The sequence below is a fragment of the Podarcis erhardii genome, assembly GCF_964252035.2.
Source record: "Podarcis erhardii genome assembly, chromosome: 9".
NCBI classification, from domain to species: Eukaryota; Metazoa; Chordata; class Lepidosauria; order Squamata; family Lacertidae; genus Podarcis; species Podarcis erhardii.
The window spans coordinates 26,676,068-26,692,918 of NC_138512.1; the positions used below are offsets into that span (position 1 = coordinate 26,676,068).

Sequence of the window (16,851 nt, forward strand, 5' to 3'; positions counted from 1 at the left end):
TGGTGATATTGCTGCTTTTAATTATGATGAGGATTTTCGTAGAAATGCTTCATTGCTACCTTCCACACGCTGGGACCAGAGGGACCAAAACATCTGGTCCGACCATGTGGGCCCCTTCGTCGAAAAGAGGCACCAGGACTCATCAAGATCCTGGAAGATCGCTACGAGGCAGAAGCATTTATGCTGGGAATTTAATAAAGGGGTTTGTGCAAGGCCAGTCTGTAAGTACAGCCATGAATGTGAGAGATGTATGGGCAACCACCCAGCCACCGCCTGCATGAAAGGGAGGCAGTCCTTTCGGGGTGGAAGGGGTTCCTACAACCAAGGCCCCAGAGGTGGCCACGGAGCCTCTCTCGCACCTCAAGGGAACAGGCAGTAACTTCAAGCTGACCCTGGCCTATTCCCCCATCAAGTTGACCCCTTTGAAATACCTTTTAGACCTCTACCCCAACAGGCCAGCAGCAGGGTACCTATGGGAGGGCTTTAGTACTGGTTTCAGAATCCCGGTTGCATTTCCACCCAATGCAGGCGATCCCCCTAATCAAAAGTCAGTCAGGGAGATGCCGGAGATCGCCCGTAAGAAAATTAGCAAAGAAATAAAAGCAGGTAGGGTAGCCGGCCCCTTTTTAGCTCCTCCAATCATTGGCCTTCATGTATCACCTCTAGGCATAGTCCCCAAGAAGACGCCGGGCGAGTTTCGCATGATTCACAACCTTTCCTACCCAAAGGGAGGGTCCGTCAATGATGCGATACCGCAGGAGCTTTGTACAGTGAGATACGCCACCTTTGACCAAGCCGTCAAAGTCATACGTAAATTTGGAAGGGGCGCATGGCTGGCAAAATGTGACATCGAATCAGCCTTTAGACTTCTGCCAGTGCACCCGGAGGATTTCCGGTGGCTGAGATTCAAATTTGAGGGGGCTTATTTTATTCTCAAAGTACTTGTCCCTCTTTTCGCCTCTCCTAAAATGGCTGCCGCCTCAAAGCCACGTGGTCAGTCAAAATGGCGGCCGCAAGCTTTCCGTCGCTTAGCAACGCTGCACGAGCCCCCAAAGGCCGCTGCAATCTAAGCGCAACGAAATCAGAACTCCCACGCGACCCTAGGGCTGGCAGTCAAAGGCACCCACTAAATTAAATTCTTAAACAAACTGAGAACCACTGCACTCTTAAAGTCTAGGAAAAGCCACAACAGGGAGTCGCAAAACCAATAAACGGCAACCGCGGACCCCCCACACTCGCCCTTAGAGCCGAGCCAGGCCGAAGCGAAGGCGAAGCGTTAAACCGTGGGTGAATGAAGGCACTCCGGCACCGCCAGCCAGCTGATCGCAAAGGCGCGCGTGCTGGAATGCAGATCTACCCCAACAAGTACAAGTATTTGTTACCACATCAGCAGCTCAATGAGGGACAAAATGCCAGTTGGGAGCTCCCTGGAAGGATGAATTAGCAGTTTGAGGGGCAATTTTTGTCAGGACTGTGACAAGAAAAGGGGGGAGGATTAATCCTGAGCTTTATCAGCCTAGACATGCACGCACGCACGCACGCACGCACGCACACACGCACACACACACACACACAGAGAGAGAGAGAGAACGCTACTATTTTAAAAATTTAAGAAGCCAGGCATGTTAAATGCAGTCACATATTTAATGTATCATCCATTTTGGTCCTTGTTAATGTTTCCCATCTTTCTATGACGGTGTGTTTATGGGCAAGAGATCTTGGGTGGATCTACACACAGGGGAAAAAATGCTATAAAGAAGTCAGAAATTAAATCATTACAAAAAGGAAAAAAGGGAAAAAATGCTATGGGAAATTGCAAAGAAATTTGTTTTCCTCCCCAGCACCACCTAGTATTGTGTGTTTATAACATATACAAAATGCTGTTTTTTGACTAATGTAGCTGATTCCTTGATTTTATTCAGTTGGGATTTAAAGGTGAACCTAGCTACCGTAATTCACACTTTCTGAAACAATACGCAGACTAAAACTCAACCATGCTTTGAACTGTAAATTTTGTGATGTAGTTCTCCAGCCAAATAATGCATGCAGAAAAATGCACGTAGTAGTGAAATTAACAAACCAAAATGTGTTACATTAGGGGAGATCGCTTTGCAAAAAAAGAAAAGTGTGCATTAGGAAAAATTGCATTCAAGGAGGTATATGTTAGGATAAATCCGTACCAAAATGCTGATGAATTTTCACGAAGACCTTTTTGTTTGTTTGTTTTAAATCAGTTGTGAAAACGTGAAGAAATCAACTTAATATTGGGAAAACGAGAAACACAGAGAAATTGAAATTGGCAGAATCACCCATCATTAATTGTGGATAATCTCTTTCCTTTTTAGACTCAAGCCGTGTAGCCAAATTTCCTTAGCTACTGTTAACCAGTATTGGTCTATTGATCTATTGGTATTGATGGGGCTCTTAAACATAACTGACTGGACGTCTGCAGTGCTTAGGAATGGTTTCATTTACTGGAATGGAGGTAAAGAGTGTTATGTTCTTCTCTCTAAGGTTCAAGAGCAACTCAACAAATAGCAGAACAGTTGAAATCTACATGCGGGGATAGGTTCTTTCTGCATATAGCTCTATTTTACCAGCCATGCAAATGCTACCTGTGACTTGTGTGTGTGCATGCGTTTACCTGTTTGGGTTCAGTGTGGTGTGGTAGAGTCTACATTTTGCAGTTGATGGCGCGAACCAAGTGTAGCACTCTAAACAGGGGAGCACAAGTCTCCCAATAGTCAGTCCTGCAAGAATACAAGAAAATCAACATGATGGTGAGGCAAATAACCCCCTGAAATAGATGATAATATAGGCAGCCAACCATCTGGCGCTCTCTGCTTGAGTGCTAATGTGGATAACAATGTCACTCTTGCTATGGAGACTGGGCCTCAGTCAACTGTTGAATGTCTCCAGCAACACACTTTTGAGGATGGATGTATTTGTGAAAAGCTGCCTTGGTGGTGGGCAGGATAGAAAAGTACCTGAAGGCTTGCAACTGCTGAGGCAACATTTCAAGTTTTGTTTTTTTTACACAATAGAAAAACGAGGCAGTTGATTAGCAAGACAATTGCTGAGGGAACATAAGAACAAGTTTGGCAAATAAAATAATGTATAGGTTCACTTATACACAAACTGAAATTGTCCTTCTCACTTCAGCATTTGCTGTACAATGGTACCTCGGGTTACATATGCTTCAGGTTACAGACGCTTCAGGTTACAGACTCCGCTAACCCAGAAATAGTACCTCGGGTTAAGAACTTTGCTTCAGGATGAGAACAGAAATCGTGCTCTGGCGGCGTGGCGGCAGCAGGAGGCCCTATTAGCTAAAGTGGTGCTTCAGGTTAAGAACAGTTTCAGGTTAAGAACGGACCTCTGGAATGAATTAAGTACTTAACCCGAGGTACCACTGTAGGTCTAAAATTGCTGTGACTACTGTTGGTCATACAGTGCCTGAACTTTCAGCTCTTTGAAGGAAGAGTGAGGTGTATTTAATAAAATAATAATAAAATATGTGCCACATTTAAGCCAACAGTGGGCTTAGAGCTGGTCCTCGGACATTTTGTTTTAAACATATGTTTGTTTCTATTTAACTCGTATCTTATTTTTCAATCAGTTCTATAACCCATTATGTTGTGTTGGCTTTATTGATAGAACCAGTTCAATCCTGGCTCCTTTCAAGTTTCCCTTCATTCACAAAAACATCCATGTAGATTCCTAAAGCCATATTATCATGCCCCCATCTTTTCCAAAGCACTGCCTTTTAGCTTTACTAAAGGCGACTTATTTCCATTTTGAGACACACACATTCCAGAGGTATCATGAAGCGGCACTTGTTTTGGCTTTTAAAAAGTTATTCCCAATTTTGTTAACACATGCCACAGCTCATGAGTCTTCTGGATAAGAAAGTTCCTGACAGTATCCTTGGTGACAGTTGCTATAGCATTTGTCAGAATTTCAGTTCTGCTCATTCTTCAAAAGCCTATGTTTGGACATCTCTGTGGGAGGCTTGTAGTTCTACTAACATCAGGCTTTATAGACTTTATTGCTCTGCTCCCGCTAGGGAATAATCTGTTATTACTATCTTCTCCACCTGGAGCATATCTCAGATATTTCTGGCAAAACCACCTTTCATTCTTGCTTTATATCTTCTCTATATCTGTTGCTGCACATTTCCCCTCTTTTCCTATTCCCAAACCAACATTGTTGTCCTAATCCTCAGACTTTTATATAATTCTCTTCCTTTATCCATTTTCTTGTTTCTTTTGGGGGGTATGATCACATTAAACCTGACATGCAACCATAAGAAACTCTCAGGAAACATTTAACACATTGTACGCAGGAAACCCAACTGTGCCACTGAATTTACAATCAAATGGGAAGCTGCAGACAAATCAGATCACAAGAACACCATGTTTGAAAACTTATTTTCTTACATTTTCACTTTACACTTCAGGGACATACTTAGAACTTCTTAGGTGTATATCTTAAAAAAACACAGCACAAGGTTCGACTTACCATGTCATCCAAATCTGGGCTCTTGGTTTAGCTCTCCCAGATAAAACACAAGCTGTAAACTATAGGACAAACCTTCGTAATGGCTGGTAGTTTTTTAGGAGAACATTAAAGCATGTGTCCAGGTGCAAACCATGGCTTAACTGAGCAAAACAACCAGGGAGGAAAATAGCCTCCTCTCCAGGTGCAACAAAATCTGCCCCCTGCCCTAACGCCATTGCTGTATTTAGTCCCCAAACACCCTCCAAAAAACCTACAAAAGGTAGATGGGCCTACCTTTGGCCACAACCACATCTCACACAAACTCTCAAGAGTTCTCTCCAAAGGGGGAGAGAATTATTTCATAGGCAATGAGAATGAAAGGGGAAGAGCCCTTTAGATTTCTGGATCTGCTCTGCAGAAGAGGGGTATCTCGTCCCATTTTGTCACATGAGACGAAACGGGAATGTGCTGCCCTGTGCTTCCTCTAGTGTGCCCCCCCACCACTTCCACTGCTGATGGAATGCCCCCCTCACCAAATATGGTGAGAGATGGGCATTCCACAAGGCATTGCCACTCATCTTCTCTGTCTCAGGGGTGGGGAAGATGAACGGCAATGCCACACACTGGAATGCCTCCCTCTTGCTGGTGAGATGGGGGCATTCCAAGTGGTGGAAGTGCTCAGGCAGATAATAATAATAATTTTATTATTTATACCCCGCCCATCTGGCTGGGTTTCCCCAGCCACTCTGGGGGGCTACCAACTAAAAACAGAATAAAACTTCAAACATTAAAAACTTCCCTAAACAGGGTTGCCTTTAGATGTTTTCTAAAAGTCAGGTAGTTGTTTATTTCCTTGACATCTGATAGGAGGTCAGGGTGGACACCATTACTGAGAAGGCCATCTGCCTGGTTCCCTGTAATCTCACTTCTTGCAGTGAGGGAACCACCAGAAGGCCCTCGGAGCTGGACCTCAGTGTCCGGGCAGAACGATGGGGGTGGAGACGCTCCTTCAGGTATACTGGGCTGAGGCGGTTTAGGGCTTTAAAGGTCAGCACCAACACTTTGAATTGTGCTTGGAAACAAACTGGGAACCAATGTAGGTCTTTCAGGACCAGTGTTATATGGTCTTGGTGGCCACTTCCAGTCACCAGTCTAGCTGCCGCCTCTGGCACTTCCACCACCTGAGGAGGGTACTTTGCTCCACCTCATTAATTGGCCAGCTCTGCTCCAGAGCAATATGAAACCTGTTTCACCCACTTCAGGAAAATCTTATCTCCAACCAGGTTCGATATTTTGATTGATAACTTCCTCTTTGGAAAGGTTAGAGGCTGACGTTTTTAAAAAAGGAAGAAAGGAAACTCACACACTGTGACACCTTGCAGGCACGGGCCCTGGTGGAATTGCCCCAACTGCCCTGTGGATTATCAGTCCTTGGGGGTCAGCATGCAAAGCAAATAATCAAAGGATATTTCAAACTTGCCACCTATGTTTGTGGCTTGGTTCTGCTCATTTGCAGATATTGTAGCTTATTAGTCAAAACTATTTTATTAAGACAGAAGATATAAAAAACAAAACCCAGCTTGTCTTTGTCTAAGAGAACACCCTCTAGACTGAGTACCCAGGTATATTTTTCAGTATAAGCTGTCTTCCTGCTTTTTCATAAGTAGGTAAAAGAAGAGCCCTGTTGGATCAGACTGATACTTGTGGTGGCCAACGAGATGCCTATGGGAAGCCTGCTGACAGGATATGAGGCCATTGGCATTGCATAGCAGGTTAGCGTTACCAAGAAAGAAGGTTCACTTCCAAGATGAAATGGATATCGACAGTGGCCTGAATTCCAGCTGAGGACTTGGTGGTTCATTTGTGTATTTGTACATGTTGGGCAGTGGGAATTAGGCAGGAGGGTACAGGAATTTATTTATTTAATTTTTATTTATTAAAGTTGTATACCGCTCTATACCCGCAGAACTCAGGAATAACTCTGTGCCTCCCTTTTGTTCAAAACTGCTACAAAAGTATCCTAAAAATCAGCTCTCCAAAAAATGAGGTGAAAAAGATCTGTGTTTATTCAAGGAATGTATGTACCTGCATTTTTAAAAAAATACTTGAATTTGTTGCCTTTATGCTAGAGGAAGACATTTCCGATTCCTGGTGTGAAAATGACAGCATTGGTGCGAGCCTCGCCAACAAATTCAGCAACAGATTACATTTTTCATGTGTCTCTACCAATGATAACAATGGTTGCCAAAACAAAGCAAAGGGAGTATTTTAGCAGTTCTGCCGCTCTGTACCACATCTGTTTAGCTTAATATGGGCAAAAAAACAGAACCTCTTTCAGAGCTGGCTGGTTCCCTTTTGTTTTGCATCCCTGCTGCCTGACAAGCTCTCCCTGCTCAACAGGAAATTCTAAACCTTCCAGAGAATCTGTGGTCCACAGTTATAAACAAAGTGTAGTAGATTTACTTTAAGTCTAATTATATAAGATGTCTACCTTGGAAATGCCCAATAATTTTTTTTGTAAATACTTTAAGCAGGCACTCAGTGGTCGTGAAATTAATAGGCCTACATAAAAAAACAAAGAGGCAGGCATGATACAAGAAGGCGCCAGGAAGACTACTTCAGGGAACTCTGTTGTAGGGCTTCTAAATCCTAGGCTGCAACATCCTTCTTATTCCAATGTGCAGCCTTCAAAGAGCCATACCTCATGTTCGGTAGTGTTCTATGCTACTTTCCTCTAATTAAAAAAAAATTAAAAGCATCTGCTCAGGCTATCATAAAAAAACCATAAAGCTGAGAGGTAGTATGTGATGGAGAGTTTGTAATGTAACATGTTAGGTTGTAGAAGTTATTTAACATCATCATCAGGGCTTTTTTAAAGCTGGAACTTGCCAGAACTGAGTTCTGGCACCTCACAAGTGGGTGCCATTGCTGTTATAAGAGAACAAGGGAGGTGTTCATGGTGAGTTCCAGGACCTCTTTTTCTAGAAACCCCCCCCCCCAGCACTGTTTATTACTATGGACATGTGGGATGGTAGCCCATCTAGGAGAAAGAAAACTCTGATCCTAAACTTATGCTACTTTGGGTGATATCTTCAGAAGAAGAAAAGGCTAAGGAGTAAATGTAACACAAATCCAAAATGGAGTCCCTAAGGTGGTTGGATGGCACCTTGTATGCCTCCTTCTGGCAACTCCTGCAGCTAAGTGTATTGCTCTTCTGCCTCCTTCTGGCAACTCCTGCAGCTAAGTGTATTGCTCTCAGTGAGGCTGAGAGGAATGGAGAGGAGGGTCTTGTCTGGGAAGCCCAGGACCTCCATACACACTCCCCAGGGAGGTCACTTTGGTGCTGCTAACACAGCAGTTTGACTTCACTCCCAAAGGCGAACTCCATTGTCTCTTGAGACAGATGGATAGAGATGGATGCCAACAGCCATGCAAAGTGAGACCACCGGTGCAGCTGAGATAGTGAGCTCCTCAGTTGATTATCAGGCTTTGGCAAACTCATAAAAATGGGTTTCCACATGGAGGCTTAATATTGTAAAGGGTTGTCCAGATATTGCTATCAAATAACCAGCAAGAGTTTTGTTTTGTGTGTTTTTTCTTCAGTTTATCATATTTTTCCTAGAAATGGTAAATCCAGATTAAAGAGGGAATTGTGGAGTGGCCCTTTTTTTGCCAGTGAAGTCACACAGACACTGCAAAAAGGGATTTCATGCCTGAACGTGCCCACAGTGACCACCTGGCATCAAACAAACAAAAAACCAGAGATGTTGCACAGTACTTAACCTTTTCCCCAAAACCAGTTTTCCTTTCAATACTGCTGCTCTCACTTTCTTTTGATACAGATCAGAAAAGCACTTTTGAGTGGGAAAACGGCTGGCAAAGGAAGTGTCAAGTCCCCCCTTCCCTACTTGTCCTTCTTCCATTCCTGCTTTTCATTTTAAAAAGAGAGGGAAAGGGAAATTAACATGGAACTCGACAGAAAGTATACTTTGGAGCAAATCCAGAACTGGCATTTGCTAGGGCTCTTTCAAGTGTCAAGATCTGAAATATTTTATTCCGAGATTGGGCAAGCAGTCACTGTAGAAACTGCTCTGTTTGTCTAGCAAGATGCATGGTGGTAACTGAGACACAAAGTGGAAACAAAAGATAAAACCCAGCAACTAACAAAACACAATAACAGAGTTGCCTATTTTCTTTCTTTCTTTCTTTCTTTCTTTCTTTCTTTCTTTCTTTCTTTCTTTCTTTCTTTCTTTCTTTCTTTCTTTCTCATTTTGGTCAGCTCAAGTCAGTTCTAACACCTATTTGGAGTTCTGCCTTTTTTCCTTTTTTATTTTTAGGGTGAATGATGTCCCAGTGCAGTAGCTCCCCCTCCCCCAAAGCGGCTTGGCAGGTCACGGGAACAACACTGCCAGATTGCTAGTCAGCAGTGTTTATCATCTGAAGAACTACAAAGGTATCTGATTATCTTTAAAACTCTAGCTTTTGTTCTCGATTAATGCAGATTTTCTTGGTAAACATACCCAACAGAGGTGAAATGCACATCTTGACAACCATGTCCTAAACAGGGGGTGCTGTAAAATGAAACCACACTATCCTTCCAAACAGGGGATACTACTGAAGTGAAATCACTGCTCCAAAATGTTTAACTCTGTTAAAACAAAATATTCCTTCCATCTCTCCATCCCTTACCTTCTTGAGCTTTGTGGTTTCCCCAAACAGCTTGGTGAGCACCCCAAGTTCAGACTATGATTTGTTCCCAACAGCTTCATAACATGTCATGAAAATAAGCATGGTTGATACCTGAAACTTTGCCCTCGACTTCTGCTTGGATTATGCCAAATTGCTACCTTTATGTAATCACCCATTTTATCCTGATTCACTAACTTGTGTATTGCACATTGATGCAAACAATTAGAAAATTTACACACATCCTTCTGGAAAAAAAATGGAACTGTTTATAAACTAGCATTATCCCTTAATTGTAGAGATGAAAAGGTATTGTATGAAATGAACAGTTACTATATAGTAGATATGAGATGATGCTACGGCATCATGACACAGCACTGCCAGACAACTGTGTTATAAAAAATTTAAGGTCTCAAATATAGAATAAATATTCATAAATGCACACATATCTAAATATATGAACCCTGTGTCTGAAATAGTATGGGAGACCAATCCTGAAGCCATTTTGACTCTCCCAATGACCTCAAATATTCCTCTGCAGTAAGGGAGGCAAATGAGGAAAGCCTTCCCATTGTCTTTTTGCTTGCAAATCCTGTCTTAAGGGTGTATTTGTGTCTGAATAGGGTGAGCCTTTGACATGGATTCAGGAACTAAAGTATTAACCAGCACAAAAGAATGCCCAGGCTGCCCAGGGAATGCAATCGGTGAATATTAATCAGGTATCCTGGCAGGCAGGATTTCTGCTGTAGACCGCCTCCCTCTGTGAGGTATGTAAAATGTTTTGGGGGGTGGTCTTGGGCTACAGAGTGGGCAATTTCAAAAGTCTATATAAGGGTTTGCGCACCATTGTTCGGGGTTCTCCTCCCTGCTGTGTGTGGTGAGTGTTGCAACAGTCCCTTTAATAAAGATCAGGCTTACTAGCCACTTTGCTTCTCAGTATACTCTGGTTGGCCTCTGTTTTCTCCTACCAACAGGGAACCTACTTAAGAACTCTATATGGGCTCTGGAATACCCCATAAGGGAAAGAGAGCAGTTTTTCTTATAACAGTTGTCAAGACTCTAACACTCTGTCAGAGCCCATTACTCACACCCCTGCACCCCTAATTTTATGTGTTTGAAACAGCACTGGGGAGACAGGAGGAGAATTCTGGGACAACACTGGGATGGGGAGATCATTTTGTGGATGATGACCATTAATGGGGAGATTGTTGTTTGTTGTTTTTTAGTCCTTTAGTCGTGTCCGACTCTTCGTGACCCCATGGACCAGAGCACGCCAGGCACTCCTGTCTTCCACTGCCTCCCGCAGTTTGGTCAAACTCATGTTGGTAGCTTCGAGAACACTGTCCAACCATCTCGTCCTCTGTCGTCCCCTTCTCCTTGTGCCCTCCATCTTTCCCAACATCAGGGTCTTTTGCAGGAAGTCTTCTCTTCACATGAGGTGGCCAAAGTATTGGAGCCTCAGCTTTAGGATCTGTCCTTCCAGTGAGCACTCAGGCCTGATTTCCTTAAGGATAGATAGGTTTGATCTTTTTGCAGTCCATGGGACTCTCAAGAGTCTCCTCCAGCACCATAATTCAAAAGCATCAATTCTTTGGCAATCAGCCTTCTTTATGGTCCAGCTCTCACTTCCATACATCACTACTGGGAAAACCATGGCTTTAACTATACGGACCTTTGTTGGCAAGGCAGGTGCAAAGCCACATTTTGCTCTGTTGGGGACAAGCTTGGTGTTACATAAAGCCACTCAGCACCAAGCTATTTCTGGGAACATAAATGACCTAAACTGTTTTCCAGCCCCTCAAGAAGTGGTTCTGTTTCTTTGTTACAGCTTTCCCACCCAATGTGGGCATCTTTGTCAGTCTGCCAGTTGACCAAATAATTTCACTGTCTGGAATGAAACCATTAAAGGCAACAATAACGAAAACATATTTTCTGACTTACTTGCTTTAAGTGTTGACAGCCATGCAGAATTTAACTGAAACGGCAATGTGGGTCGCCGTACTTCTTCAACAACAACATTGCGTAACGTGTGTCACTGTGCCACAAGCTTAATTCAAGCTGCAAGGGTAATAATGTTGGGGAATTAGACCATCCACATATATGGTAACACATATTTCCCTTGGTTTTGGATTCTGGGATTTTAAAACAAGTTACTTTCCACCTTAACTCCTTTTCAACAATATCCTGCCAGGCAGCTGTCCAATGACCTTTTTGAAAAGACTTCACAGTGTAATTGAAAATGAGTTTTATAATAAACTGCTTTCAGAAGGAAATGCATTCTTGGAAATATTTATAGTTCTTCAGATGTTGATACCTGGGCATCCTAGTGCCTGGTCACAGATGTCAATCAACCTTAATCTGCCTTTAGGTGCTTCTTCCCAACCATCTGTGGAGGCCCAAAGTTGTGCTCCACTCTGCTGGTGTCACAGTTTCCCCACATTAGACTCAAGCCTCCCCCCAAAAGTGCACATACTTGTATGTAAAGATACGAAGTCCTCCTCTGATGAAGCAGAATTGCATTTGTCTTTTGACTGTGTTAATTCACTTCAGAATGTAGACAATGTATTGTGGCCGACCACACTGGCAGTCAGGGACGCAGGTGGCGCTGTGGGTTAAACCACAGAGCCTAGAACTTGCCGATCAGAAGGTCAGCCGTTCGAATCCCTGCGACGGGGTGAGCTCCCGTTGCTCGGTCCCTGCTCCTGCCAATCTAGCAATTCGAAAGCACAAAGTACAAGTAGATAAATAGGTGGGAAGGTAAACGGCGTTTCCATCTGCTGCTCTGGTTCGCCAGAAGTGGCTTAGTCATGCTGGCCACATGACCTGGAAGCTGTACGCCGGCTCCCTCGGCCAATAAAGCGAGATGAGCGCCGCAACCCCAGAGTCGGCCACAACTGGACCTAATGGTCAGGGGTCCCTTTACCTTTACCTTACACTGGCAGTCAAACTAAATGTGATGTTGGAGTGATTGAAAATTGTCCGTTTTTATTTTTATTCCCCCGCCCCCCAAAAGTCAGCTTTTTCAGGCGGTGTGAGGGCTGAATTGGATCAGGAGGACTATGGAATGCAGGTTTGGCTTAACTCTTTTTCTCCTACTGTCTTCCCCACTAAAAATGTCCCTTCAAAGCTGCTATTTGTTCCAATTACAAACACTGCTACAGATTTTTTTCCTCTCTGCTGCAATGGAACCAGGACATAATGGAATAATCAGATCACCCTAAAGCGCAAATGCGGTTAAACCTCAGGAACATTGCATGGGTCAATGACATCATCACAATGTATGTGCAATGCTAGAAACCTTTAGGCATGCAAAATGAGACCTAACACAGGCATCCCTTGCTTTGCTAAGCCTCACCATTAGTGATGCCAGAGAAATCAGAGAAAAATTGCAATGGAAGTTGAAATTGTCTGGAATTGAGATCAATCCAGCGAATATGATTGGTATTCACTGTTGTTGCTTTCTGTCTACAAACAATACATAATTGGTTATGCTCCCCTCCCATAGCCATTTACATTGTGTTTCATTTCATTTCAATTCACTTTTAAGTTGTATACCGCATTTCTATATGGGACGCGGGTGGCGCTGTGGGTAAAACCTCAGTGCCTAGGACTTGCCGATCGTATGGTCGGCGGTTCGAATCCCCGCGGCAGGGTGAGCTCCCATCGTTTGGTCCCAGCTCCTGCCCACCTAGCAGTTCGAAAGCACCCCTAAGTGCAAGTAGATAAATAGGTACCGCTTTATAGCGGGAAGGAAACGGCGTTTCCATGTGCTGCGCTGGTGCTGGCTCGCCAGCTGCAGCTTCATCATGCTGGCCACGTGACCTGGAAGTGTCTTCAGACGGCGCCGGCTCCTGGCCTCTAGAGCGAGATGAGCACGCAACCCCAGAGTCGGACACGACTGGCCCGTACGGGCAGGGGTACCTTTACCTTACTGCATTTACCTTTACTTTACCTTTATACACAAGGCAGTTTACAGCAACAAAATACACAACAAAGAGCACACACCTTATAACAATCTGATCCGATATAGAAAGTCATAATAAAACATAACTTTAAAATGGAATGACTTATATCAAATAAAGTAATATTCCATAAGCTATTATAAAATAATAGTACACTATAAATTAACTCTCAAAACAATACAGAGCCTTTGTTTTGAAATGAATGTGGTGGAATAACAATAGTTATGTAAGTTAATTAATTAATTATGTGACTTACATAATTTCACCATAGTGGACAGCTAGATGAATAATGCTGTTTTTGGTGGAAAGCAAAATGCAAGGGAATGGAAACAGTAGTACAAACGATGAATACACAGTAGAACAAAAATCAAAGCCTTCCAACATCTTTATTCACCAAACATGTGTGAAGGATCTCTGCTTTGTCAATAAAAACCACCTGTTTGAGGGAAGGCAGGAAACTGAATTCAGGTTCCAGGGCTTTCTCTTGTCTCCTCCAACAAATGAGTTGCTGTACATGTGGATCAGAGCTTCTGATTATGATGCTACAAACCAAAGTCTTTTTTTTTTTTTAAAGGATTGGTTGAAAACTAGCATGAGCAACATGAAGCATTCTGGGAGCCTCTATTATCCATTAAAAATTTCAGATGAGTATTCATTCTTCTAAAGCCTACTCCATTTATATTTTTAGGATATCTTATTTCTTTATGACTACAGTGGTACCTCGGGTTAAGTACTTAATTCATTCCGGAGGTCAGTTCTTAACCTGAAACTGTTCTTAACCTGAAGCACCACTTTAGCTAATGGGGCCTCCTGTTGCCGCCACGCCGCCGGAGCACGATTTCTGTTCTTATCCTGAAGCAAAGTTCTTAACCTGAAGCACTATTTCTGGGTTAGCGGAGTCTGTAACCTGAAGCGTATGTAACCTGAAGTGTATCTAACCCGAGGTACCACTGTAAAAGGAAACCTTACCCTCACAAAATAAAACAAAATCTGGATTTGAAAATAACTCAAAACTCCCCCCCCCACAAGAGCTTAAAGGAAAATACCAAATATCAAAAGACTTTCATTAAAAGGACAAGAACTGGCAACTCTGAAGACTGCAGGATTTTGCAGGATCCTGTCAACTTGTCGTTCGTTCGTTCTATGGACTCTTCCTTTGAAGGTTGAAAAAAGTTTGAATGGAGTGCATCAAAGAAACATTCATCCTCCAAATTGCCAAAGAAACTGCAGTTTGTTAGAGGAAGAATTTAATAAAGTCAGGCACATTCGGGTGATAGGTCATTCTTGACTTCCTGTCAAAGACTTAGGTACCTGTCATATCACTGTTCACACTGTTAACATCTAGGTATGGGATCAAAAGCATCCCATGTTTCCTTAAATCTGCTGAACTCAGCAGTCAAACACACATAATTTTCTCACAATTGCTTGAAATGGATTTGTAGCAGTTCATAGAAGGATGCAATCAGACCCAGCATGTTTCATGCTGTTCGTTGTTTAGAGAGCATGCTCTTAATACTCCAGCAAATTATATTATAGCTGAGGCTTTAAAGATATCCTACATTAAGTTTCAAAAGGCATCTTGGTAGTAGAAGGCATTGCAGCATTTTCCAACGTGCATATATTTGCATAAAGTCCCAACACTGCAGTGATCTATGCTATTAAAATACTAAGAAAAGTAGTGGGATTTTCAGAAAGCAAACAGAATTGGTGGGCCTTCTGAGGGACTCTGCATTAATGCAATTAACCACCTGCCTAGGTCTAATTGCTGCACTCAGGGCTCAGAGACCAACAAAATGCACTTTGGACGTATCATGTGCAGGTGTTTTCAAGATCCGGAAACATAGTAATGGCTAATTGCTGTACATGTTACATAAACACACAGCTCTCTTTGTTTTTGGCACAGGAGGAAAATGTGCAAAAAGAAATAAAATCTTCATGCTGCACACAGTGACAAAATGGTGACTGAAACAGCTATATTATATACAGTGGTACCTCGGGTTACATACGCTTCAGGTTACATACGCTTCAGGTTACACATTCCGCTAACCCAGAAATAGTGCTTCAGGTTAAGAACTTTGCTTCAGGATAAGAACAGAAATCGTGCTCCGGCGGCGTGGCAGCAGCAGGAGGCCCCATTAGCTAAAGTGGTGCTTCAGGTTAAGAACAGTTTCAGGTTAAGTATGGACCTCCGGAACAAATTAAGTACTTAACCCGAGGTACCACTGTATACATATTAGATTTGCACATGTATATTTCTTTTTAGCATCACAACATCCTGTTCTTCATTACTAGACTATTGTAACTTTCATTATACGATGCGTGGAAAGTTAATGGGGGAATGTGTTGGCATGACAGCTCCCTCATTTGTTTAGGGCAGGCATGTCCAACAGGTCGATCGTGATCTACTTGTTGATCGTGGGGGTGCTGCAGGTCAGTTGCTGCATTTATTAAGTTTAAGTTGGTCAATGAGAACTTTTGGCACTCTTTTGGCACCCTAAAAAAAGCTCAACAAATGACAATAGGTAGATCACTGCCAGATTTTTTATACTGGGAGTAGATCGCTGTCTCTTTGGAGTTGGACATGCCTGGTTTAGGGCTACGACTGTCAGCTTGCAACTAGGATGGTGTGGAACCACATTGCTGTGTAAATCTGTGAGAGGAGCTGCAATTCTGGATCTGGCATGTAGATCCCCTCTTCCTTTCACTCTCTGTGTCAGTGCTTGTTCTGCGGTTGAAGCAGTAGATTGGCTGAAAGGGTTTTGATGACTGTGGAACAGGGGTAGGAAAACTTTTTGGCTTGGTGAGTGAGATCTCTATCTGCCCCCTTCACCCTACAGTTCAACTTTGACCGGAGATAAGGCCACCCACTTGTCAGATGTCAAGAAGACACAAGGTGACTAATAGGTGATAGATTTGCATACACAAATCATGCGCTATATGGGTCTAATCTGAATTGTTACTGTCACATACGATAACCCCTGCCTCGTGAGGATCCCTATTAATTAGGGCTGAGATGAAATTTCTGGTGTAAGTTTTCTGATAGATTTTGCGTTCCTCTTGAACTACTGGATAATTCCAATTGCCCTCTGAATGATATTAGGCAAAACAGTCTCCCAAGTTTCATGATTTGTGATGCAATGGTGGATCCATTTTTCATATTTCCATATTATTTTAATATTGTTGAGCCAAGCAATGGGCTTGATCCTTATTACCTCCAGTCCTTCTCTTCCAGACCATTATTTCCACCACCCACCAATCTGAAGAAATAACAGACTTGTCAACGTTAAGTCAGCCAACATTTCTCATGTTATGTACTGAAGTTCTCACCCTGGGCCAGCAGGAAGATACTGTGTAGATAGTTTTCACTCAGGTCCACATATGCAAATAAGGGATTGAAAGTGACGTTCAGTGATTGGATAGTTACAGAAAATGGTTACTGTTGTGTTCTAGTGGAGCTCTATATAAGCAGGCTGGCTGAACCCTTCAGTTCAGTTCTGTTCTGGCCTGTGAATAAACAAGAGCTATTTGAAGAATCACTGTGTCGTCTGATATGTTCACCCACAACTTAATATCTCATAAAATAATTTTCTGAGAAATTTTGAAAACCTTCTGAATTGAGCTGTTGCTGAAGTGTTGGAGAATTCTCCCCAGAGAATATTTGGCAAAGTACACCTCTCCCAACTTGCTGTTCATAAATAGCATG

At 42.9% G+C, this 16,851-nt stretch overlaps 1 long non-coding RNA gene across 1 annotated transcript in view; it reads left to right on the top strand.

Moving 5' to 3' along the window:
- The first annotated feature begins 2,365 nt into the window (after positions 1–2,365).
- The window catches only part of LOC309349736, a 381,203-nt gene continuing 366,717 nt past the window's right edge, over positions 2,366–16,851 (top strand). Inside the window, exon 1 of the long non-coding RNA XR_014160150.1 lies at positions 2,366–3,187. This is a non-coding gene — a long non-coding RNA (uncharacterized lncRNA). The remainder of the gene's footprint in view (positions 3,188–16,851) is intronic.